Source organism: Schistocerca piceifrons, chromosome 7 (assembly GCF_021461385.2).
Source record: "Schistocerca piceifrons isolate TAMUIC-IGC-003096 chromosome 7, iqSchPice1.1, whole genome shotgun sequence".
Lineage (NCBI taxonomy): Eukaryota > Metazoa > Arthropoda > Insecta > Orthoptera > Acrididae > Schistocerca > Schistocerca piceifrons.
Genome location: NC_060144.1, coordinates 505,286,770 through 505,295,964, shown reverse-complemented (window position 1 = coordinate 505,295,964; position 9,195 = coordinate 505,286,770).

Here is a 9,195-nt window from a genome sequence, read left to right as displayed (position 1 = left end):
GAATTGCATTTTCTTTGGATGTAATGATTATTGTTTTACATCAATCTGGCTTCCAGGATCATTTGTTCCAGGACTTGGAATATACTACACGAAACAAGGGGGCGTAATGGTTAAGACACTGGATTCACATTCAGGAGGAGCAGGATGATTTCTAACATTACCATGTAAAAGCACTCAAAGATTCATTTTGTCCAATTTTCTGATTGTAATATAACCTAAAAAAGATGCAATAGAGGCAGAAAGTCACATATACAAAATCACCAAAAATATTCATGTAAACAAATATACATGAAAATGAGAATAAATTCTCAAAATGTGTTGTGTTAAGCATGCAAAAAAAAAAAAAAATTGGTGCAGTTTTCATTATTTAAATCGTGAATGACACAGTTGCAGGCTTCCTGAAACATTGAATATGGTGAATGAAATTATCTTAAATTGCTTAAGGTAAATACTGGTGTGGTTCCCTTGCAAAAAGAATGATCAGTTCCCTTCCCATACTTGTCCATTCCACACTTGCACTCTGTCTTTAATGACTTAGTCATCACTGAGATGTTAAACCCAGATATTCCTTGGCCCTACCTTACCTAGGGAGCACCAAGAAAGGCGCATTGTTGTCTTGTGATTGCACCTCTTAGGCCTATATTTACTTCTTCATGGAATAAAATGTGGGTTCAAAGATTATGCTTAAAGAAAGTAGTAGTGCAGCCAAAGATGACCGTTACTTACAAATCACTTGTGTGACCAGTCCTAGAATATTGCTCAAGTGTGTGGGACCCATACCAAATAGGACTAGCAGGGCATATTGATTGTATACAGAGAAGGGTGGCATGAATGGTCACAGGTTTGTTTGACCCATGGGAGAGTGTCACAGAGATGCTGAAGAAACTCAATTGGAGACTGTTAAAGGTAGACATGAAATGTACTGAAAAGAGGAGATACTGAGTCGCCGATAGGCACAACAAAAGACTGTCAGAAAGTGAGCTTTCAACCAACATGCCTTTGTTGAAAATAGACAAAATGCAAACACAAACGGAACTGGAACTCAAGCACACATGACCATAGTCTCTGGTAGCTGAAGCCAGACTCTGGTTTCAGCTGCCAGAGACTGTGGTCATTGAAAAGCTAAAAATAAAAATTTAGGTCAAAGGTAGTGGCTACATTAGCAATACCCAGACACTATCATACAACATGGTCTACTCATAATAGCTGGGACCTTGTTGTGTGCTTCACTGAAGTTGTAATTTGTATTTTTCCTGCTGGCACCCTCTTGGCCTTGACTTATTCAGATCTCTCCTAACATTATGTTCCCACTGCTTCACATTCATTTCTGTTTTGTCCATTTTTTACAGTGTAGTGTTCTTCCAGTGTCTGTATTCAAGATTTTCATCTAACTTTCCTGTATCATTTGAAACTTCTCGTATTTTCTTTATTGCATTTAGTTTTTCACTAGCCTTTTCCCCACAGCTTCCCCTGCGTACGTGTATATCACATGTAATGTGCATATCTGTTGGTCCATTTCATCCTCCCTCCTCTCTGCCCATCACGTCCTCTCACCCCAATCTGTCCATCTGCTCCTCCCACGTATCAGCCCATCTCCTCCACCACCTCTCTCTCTCTCTCTCTCTCTCTCTCTCTCTCTCTCTCTCCATTTTGACCTCCCCCTCCCTCTCTATCTTTACGTCACCTCTTGCCCCTTACCTCAGCAATCCCTTCCTGCTCCCCTCTCCATCCTCTCCTGCACCCCTTCTCTCTCTACATCTCCTCGACCTTCCTCCAGGCATGACCACCGTCATGTGTAGCCCCTGCAAAAGACGTCAATAAAGCAGACTGGTACTACTTCCACGACGTGCTCTGGAGCAGTACAGAAAATATGTCAAGGGCTTGGGAACCCTTTTTGTGCCATGATGTCAAGGCTGCCATGCAAAGCAGCTTGACACTACTCTGACATAACACACCTGCTGTGCCTGGTAGCCTGGGGCTTGAAAACTGTTTCTTGTCCCTGATGTATAGGCTACCGTGCAGAACATGTCAATAATATAAGCCAAAACAATTCCCACACCACACACCTGTCATGCAGTGCAGCATATATAGCAGGGGCTTAAAAAGCATTGCATGTCTGTATATCTGTAAGTATTAGACTAGAATATTATGAACCCCCATATGTCAGTCCTCTTGGGGCAAAGGCTTTGCGTGCCAAATTTCGTCCAATTCTGGTGCCTGAGAGGAGTTCCCGGTTATTAGTTTAATTGGATAGATAATAAATCTATTTACCAAGCAGTGGCAGAAGACACACACAAAAGAATGTTATAATTAGGCAAGCTTTCGGAGCCAGTGGCTCCTCCTTCAGGCAGAAGGGGGAGGAAGAGGGGCGAAGGAAAAGGACTGGAGAGGTCTAGGAAAAGGGGTAGATTTTGGGAAAATCACCCAGGAACACCAGTCAGAGGAGATGTACCGGACAGGATGAGAGGAGTCTTTCCTTCTCATCCCATCTGGTAAGTCTCCCCCGACACCGCAGTTCTGGGTGGCTTTCCCGAAATCTATCCCCTTTTCCTAGATGTCTACAGTCCTTTTCCTTCACCCCTCTTCCTTCCCCATCAGCCCTTCTGCCTGAAGAAGGAGCCACTGGCTCCAACAGCTTGCCTAATTATAACCTTCTTTTATGTGTGTGTTCTGCGCCGCTGGTGAGTAGATTTTTTATCTGTCCAATTAAATTATTTTATATGTATTAAGATTTATCTGTAGTTGAATTTTTTTGTCTCACAGCTGTTAACATCGTTCGTCACATCTGATTTGAAATATCTAGTATTGCTAGTATTCCTCTTATCTTGTAATACCATATCTCTCTTGACCTGGTACCCTGAGTGTTTTAAGTACATAATCCCCAGATAAATCCAATTTGTCCAGCATTTCATTCATTCATTCAGCATGTTCCCTAGGCCTTATCACGAAGGGAATCTTCAGGGATGTGAACCAAGTCAAGGTAGACATTAATGAGAGACAAGCAAATCATAGAAGCTTAATCTGTATACTATATTAACAATAAGCCACCACTATATTGCTTAATGTTATTCATGCTTGCATCACTTAAATTTAATCAAGTAAATTAGAAAAAAGCTGTCACTTTCTAAAATTCTACTGTCTCTTAAGTTACAGTAAATAGCTGCATTTTGGGAACTGAGATCCATTCTTTCTGAGATTTTTCCCAACACACCTAGAATAGCTTTTCACCTCTCTCCAAATCACCATAATGTCCTTGTCAGACCCTATCCTCATTCCATACTCATCTCCCTACTCTATGACTGTCTCTACTGCAAGATTTGCCCTATGCATTCTCGTACCACCACCTATACCAGCTCTGTAACTGGAAAAACATATACTATCAAAGGGAGAGCCACTTGCAAAATGACATGTCATGTACCAACTGTTATGTAAAATTGTACGGTGTTTTACATTGGCATGACTACCACCAAGTTATCAGCTAGGATGAATCCTTTACAACATGACAATCATGACCCCATAGTTTAATAATAAAGTTCAGAAAATGCTGAGGAAACAGAGGTTGTTGTACTCTTGGTTCAAAAAGAAGATGGAAATGTTGATGAGCAAATGTTAGTAAAAATTCACAAACGCATAAAAATATCGATGCCCAAAGCATACAGTTTCCACTGTCATAAAAGTCAGTGAAAGATCTTGATGAGAAAATTCAGGTCCTACTGAGTGGGTCAAAGACTTCTATTGAGTCACTCTTTGACCAGTCTTGTGTGCCCTTAGAAGGCGGCTACAGGTAAGATGAAGTTTAAATTTCAAGTTTCAAAAATCATCTACACTTTAGGATTGACCGTCACACAGACTCCCCTATGGAGGACATAGAAAAACGCATCCCTGACACTGAGAAGCAACTGAAAGAGTCGAAAACAAGTAATTTTCCAGGTACGGATGTGACCCACAATTTAGTTTTACAAAGAATACTCCACGGCATTGGCCTTGTACTTAGCTCACATTTATCACAAATCTCTTGCCCGGCGTGAAGTCCCAAGTGACTGTAAAAGAATGCAGTTGATTCCTGCATATAAGTAGAGCAAATGAAAAGGCCCACAAAATTACTATCAATATCCTTAACATCAGACTGTTGCAGAATTCCTGAGAACATTCTTAGTTTGAATATAATAAATTTTCTTGAGACAGTGAAACTTCTGCCCACAAATCAGCTCAGATTTAGAAAGCTTCATCTGTGTAAAACTAAGCTCACCCTTTTCTCACACAATATCCTGTGAACTGGAGATGAAGGACAACAGACTCCATATTCCTAGATTTGTGGAAAGTGTTTGGTACGGGGCCCCACAGCAAACTATTACTGAAGATCGGAGCATATGTAATAGTTTCTCAGTTATATGAATGGCTTGAAGACTTCTTAAGCAATAGAACCCTGTATCTTGTACTGGAAGGCAAGTGTTCATCAGAGACAAGAATATCATTAGGTGCCACGGGGAAAGTATGATAGGACCACTTTTGTTCTCTATATAAACGAACAATCTGACAAATAGAGCAAGCAGCATTCTGTGACTGTTTGCTGATGACGCTGATGTGTACCAGAAAGTGTCGTCGTTAAGAGAATGTAGGACAACACATGACAACTTAGAATTTCTGTTTGGTGTGATGCATGACAGCTGCTCTAAGTGTGGGAAAATGGAAATCAATGCAGAGAAGTAGGAAAATGTTTAAATACAATACTGCTTGACAGAGCCATGTCAATTAAATATCTAGAGAGCAAATCACATACAGAACACTGATACGACTCATTCTTGAGTACTACCCACTAAGTCATATTAAAGGAAGACGTCAAAGCGGTTCCAGTGGGTGCTGCTAGATTCTTTACAGAAGGTTCAATCAACAAGTAAGTATGTTGCAAATGCTTGATGAACTTAAATGGGAATCCCAGCAGGGAAGATGTATTTTTTGTAAAACACTATTGAGAAAATTTAGCGAAATTGCATTTGCAGCTGACCACAGAATGATTATATTACCGACAATGTACATTTTGCACAAGAACCATGAAAATTGGGTAAGACAAATTAAGGCTCAAATGTAAGTATATACAATAGATAGTCATTTTTCCCCCTCACTCAGTTTGAGAGTGGACAGGAGAAGGAATAATTAGTAGTGGTACAAGGTACTCTACCCAGTGTAGTGTGGTGGCTTGTGGAGTATGTATGTAGATGGCACGTGAACAAATTTACTGGTAATAAAATTCTATTCTTGTAACAAGTGCCAAAGTACTTGCATTACTAGTGCTTCAGAAATTCCTACGAATGTTTTTGACTCGTGTAAATTCTGTTGCTACAAGTGATTTTATCATAATTTTCCAGTGGTTTTCAAAAGTTTAATTTTATCCAGAAAATCTTTGGCAGATACAAGAAAAATTTTGTTGCTTGTGGATAAAATCATTTTTAAGTGTGTTCTGATAAATGTTTGCTGTTACTCAGTTTAATGCCGGTTCAGAACTTATGCTGTTACTCAGTTTAATGACAGTTCAGCACTTATATTATTCAACTGTGCACTAGCAGCTGGAACCCAGTAGTTACCATGTTAACACTAGAAGGACCGCACCCGTCATTTTGACAGGTATTCTACTTCTGTAGACTTATTTCTCCTAAGTGGATACTTCTACTGGTCCTATTTTCTATGACATTTCATAAATATTTGTTAGGTAGACATCTGCAAAGAATTTACCCAGTAGGACCGTTCTGAATATTGTCCCAAACAACTCCTGCTACAAGGACCAAAATCTGTCATTTTGATGGGTACCCAAATGTGAACAATAGCTTTCAGACGTGTCCAAAGCTATTGTTGTTTACAACCCTGATTTGCTTATTGTCTTCTGCAGACTCACTATCGACGAGCAACAAAGCTTTGTTGCTCAAGTGGCGCGGTGTGTGTTCTTAATTCAAAGACGCGGTTTGTCTGATGAAGAAATTTTAAAATATTTTATGTCAGTGTCAGATGGTGAATCCAAAGGAGAAGATCCTCTTGATATTTGTGAAGCTGATGAATTACAAGATGATGATGCTGCTGCAAGCGCTATTGATATTGAGGAATTTTATCCCTCGCATCAATGAAATCGGTGACTCTTCAGACAGCAATGTTGCAACTACTGGACAAGAGCAAGCCGAGAAGTTGCAAACCAATGTTGCTTTACCTGTAGCAGGCACGTTTGTATAGCCATTGTATTATTATTTTATATTTTATCACAACTGATATTTCAGCAAGCTTTATAAATGTTTTCTATTTTGCTGTATTATAATTTGAAATTCATTGTTTTTGTTGTAACTGAATTATTCTATTATATACTGTATATTCAGGTTCGTAGACTGAAGACAGATCATTTTGCACCTGCTACCCCTGTGTGGAATCCTTTCATTGTCAATTCCTTGCTGTGTTATATTACAGGAGAAAATATCACTATGGATGAGCAACTGTTTCCATGCAAGGCTAGATGCTCTTTCATTCAATACATGAGCAATAAACCAGACAAATTTGGAATAAAGTTTTGGTTTGCAGTTGATATGAATTCTAAGTACCTGGTGAATAGGTCTCCTTACCTAGGCAAAGATGAGCAGTGTCCCACAAGTGTTCCCCTTGCAAAGCATTTTGTAATGTGTCTTATTCAGCCCTTTGTTTCCACAGGAAGAAACATAACCTGTGACAATTTTTGCACACCGAAATGCTTTGCAGAAAATTTGAAATGTAAGAGTACAAGCACTGTAGGCACAGGGAAGAAATCTAGAAGGGAAATACCTCGATCAGCAAAATCTGCTATAGCACCTTTGCACACAACTATTCTTTGTAAATCAGGTGACATGACTCTAACATGCTATCAGGCGAAAAAGAACAAAAATGGCTTATTTTGAGTTCAGTGCATGACACAGTAACTATCGGTGAATGACATCCTAAAAAGCTACCAGAGTGAGTGGCCTACTACAATAACACCAAGTATGGCATTCACATAATCAATCAAATGGTTTGGCTTTAGACTGTGAAGTGTGAATGCCACAGATGGCCCATGCACATTTTTTTTCAATGTCCTGGACTTCGCAGCTATAAATGCTTGGGTACTCTGTAAGGAAGTAACAGGAGCAAAATTAAGCAGACATCACTTTATATACAAATAGGCAGAAGAGTTGGCTTCAGCAGACAAGGCCGTAAGGGTAAGGATACTCCTCCTTTACAGTATCATGATATTGCAACATTCACAAGACTTATCAAATTGGAGGGTGCAGAGGTAAGAATAGAAGCAAGCATTTATGTATAAAGTGTGGCACATATGTTTGTGGACCATGTTGAGGCAATGCTGAATACACCTGTGTGACGTGTCGCAATGCAGCAGATTGTTTTCAATGAGTAAAGGCAGGGTTATAAACGTTTTCTCTAGAATATATTGTGCTATTCAGATATTTGTGTTAAAACACGTGGTTTTCTTTTCTACAGAAAGTTATTCGTTCCACATTTTGTTACATAATATTTTGATTAATTTTTAGGTATGAAAAGTTCATTCTACTATGAACTCCACAGAAAAAAGTAAAACTGTATCCTGGTAAACAGTATAACTTGTCTGAAATAAATTGACATATGTTAGAATGTGTTTACTTTTTTAAAAATGGCAAATGGAACTGTACCTATCAAAATGATGGGTTGGTCCTTCTAAGTAGATTGAAATCCCCAATCCTTCTAGTGTTAAATATGTATGTATCAAATACATGCACTGCTTTTTGACCCTGTATGTGTAATGACACATAGAACTGACAAATCAGCAATGTATAAACTGACACCATGTTCAGTATCATTCCAAGCACCAGTATTTGCTTTGATCATAAACAGATTTGTTATCGGATCTGATACACAAGTGTGTTTATGAGTCTCTCATTACCTCAAAATTTCATACCTTTCTTACTTGTGTGTGTGTGTGTGTGTGTGTGTGTGTGTGTGTGTGTGTGTGTAAGCTTTAAGTAATGATATAGGTGGGAGCTATCAGAGAGAGAACGGTAGGTGATAAGAACAGGGAGCTACATCACTGATAGTCAAGGTCAGGCCCCCATTCTGTAGCACCAAGGGGAAGATGCTCACACTAGCATACACAAGACCAATGGATTTGCTGCCAGCTGCAAGCATATACAAAGAATTTGTAGCTTGAACTTCAACGGCCTGTTTTGATAATGAAATTCAACATACAGTATACTACTTCCTGTAGCAACTGATAGCTTTGCACCTTGAAAAATAGAAACATTTACTACTAACCATTATGTATTTAAATATTACTCAAGAAAGGGCAACTACTATATTAATCTTGTGGATACATGAAATTCGGCAAGAGACCCTGATTTTGAAAGAAAAGTAATTTTTTATGAGGAGAATGGACTTGCTCACAAAGCCTCTTCATCAATGAGAAATCTGAGGTATGATACGCTGAAACATCCACCATATTCACCATTTTGGCATTCTCTCACTTCCACCTATTCCAAAATCTAAAGAAACTCGTGACTGGAAAACGTTTTGAATACAGGGAAGAGATTTTGGTGAAGCCACAGATAAGTATGTAACAGCTCTTCAAGAATCAGTACTTCTTGGACAGAACCCACTCATGACAAACTTGGGGAAAACTACATTGGTCTAAAATGTGACTATGTCAAAAAATTAGAGGTTTTTGACATACATACAAGGTATTCGATTCTCAAGTCAAGAAATTTTCTCCTCACCTGTGTAAGGTGTAAGAACCATATACATCCACCTAAGGAGACAGCCTAATGCCTGGCTTGAAATGTATTAGAAGATTAACTACACTACTGGCCATTAAAATTGTTACACCACGATGATGATGTGCTACAGACACGAAATTTAACCGACAGAAAGAAGATGCTGTGATATGCAAATGATTAGCTTTTCAGAGCATTCACACAAGGTGGGTACCGGTGGCGACATTACAAAGTGCTGACGTGAGGAAAGTTTCCAACCGATTTCTCATACACAAACAGCAGTTGACCGGCATTGCCTGATGAAACATTGTTGTGATGCCTTGTGTGAGGAGGAGAAATGTGTACCATCATGTTTCCGACTTTGATAAAGGTCGGACTGTAGCCTATCGTGATTGCGGTTCATCTTATCGCCACATTGCTGCTCGCGTTGGTCGAGATCCCATTACTG